The sequence below is a fragment of the Penaeus chinensis genome, chromosome 2 (genome assembly GCF_019202785.1).
Source record: "Penaeus chinensis breed Huanghai No. 1 chromosome 2, ASM1920278v2, whole genome shotgun sequence".
Taxonomy (NCBI): Eukaryota; Metazoa; Arthropoda; class Malacostraca; order Decapoda; family Penaeidae; genus Penaeus; species Penaeus chinensis.
The window spans coordinates 42,865,741-42,867,022 of NC_061820.1; the positions used below are offsets into that span (position 1 = coordinate 42,865,741).

Below are 1,282 nucleotides of genomic sequence, written 5' to 3' on the forward strand. Positions count from 1 at the left end.
TCTGTCTGTCGTCTGTCTGTCTGTCTGTCTGTCTGTCTGTCAGTCAGTGTCTGTCTGTCTGTCTGTCTGTCTGTCTGTCTGTCGGTCTGTCTCTCCCCCCCTCCCCCTCCCTCCCTCCCATTCTCTCTTCTGACGAGTTTATGCAATCAAAATACATTGGTCAAACATGCATGCTCTGCAGAGATCTCTCGTGTTTCCCGTTAGAGTAAGTGTGCTGAAAGGACGAACGAAAAATTATGTGAAAGTTCTCGCATTGTTGACATAGAAAAAAACACAAACTTTTGCACAATCACTATCCAGAAACGTAATCAGTATGATAAGAATCGATGAAAGTCGCACCAGTCTTTGGAAGGGAATATCAAAATTTCCTTCTGTGATTTTCTTAAGATTGGACAAAATAGCAAGCAATGTGAAAAGGGGGGAAAAAGAGAGTATGATAAAGAGGGTCAGTTTGTACCGGATATAGATTTCTTTTCTCCCTTTTTCCTTTTTATCTTTCGTTTTCTTTCTCGTATTCGTAAATGTTAACTTTCATGTTGCCCTTCTTTCTCTCTCCCTTTTACGTTTCTGTTCTCTTTTTCGTTTTTTTTTTTCTCTCTCTCTTTCCTTTTCTTCTTTCGTTTTGTTTCTCTCTCATATTCGTAAATGTTAGCTCTCATGTTGCATGTGTGACCAAATCTCTCCGTGTGATCTGTCTTTTTTTTATCACCCTCGGTCTTGTTGTCACGTGAAGGCCTGCGTTGGAGTGGACTTTGAGATGCTGTATCTAGGGCCCCAAGTGTGGAGGGTGACAACCTTCGGTCCCTCTCCCCCCCCTCCCTTATCAAGTGCTCTTAAGGGTAGTTTCTCATGGTGATAAGGAGCGTATGGAATTCATGTGTTCAACGAAAATGAAGCCTCTCCTCCATTTTTTTTATTTGGGGGGGGGGGGGACTTGGGGGAAAGGGGGAATGCATTTTTTTTTCATGGGGTGATATGTTGTGAAGGAAAAATGCCTTTCTCTTTATTTTTTTTCAGGAGCATTGGGAGAAGGGGTGAAGGCATATTTTTTTGTCTTCTTTTTTTGCTATAAACAGTATTTTTAGCAACGTGTGTCTGAGAGCAGGGGTTTGGGAGAACACCTCTCCAAGCGGATGATTTCTCCTGCGTAAACATTTTGAAAAGCAGAGGGGGGAGTGGGGGGAGAGGAGGAAGAGGAGAGAGAGGGTGGGAGGGTAAGGAATGGGAGTATGGGAGGGGAGGGGAGGGGGAGGGGGAGAGGGGAGGGGGAGGGGGGAGGGGG

The 1,282-nt window shown here is 44.6% G+C and overlaps 1 protein-coding gene across 1 annotated transcript in view; it reads left to right on the plus strand.

Annotated features, from left to right (window-relative positions):
* Positions 1-1,282, plus strand: part of LOC125030460 (putative fatty acyl-CoA reductase CG5065) — a gene marked incomplete in the record, with an annotated part of 31,757 nt that overhangs the window by 24,516 nt on the left and 5,959 nt on the right.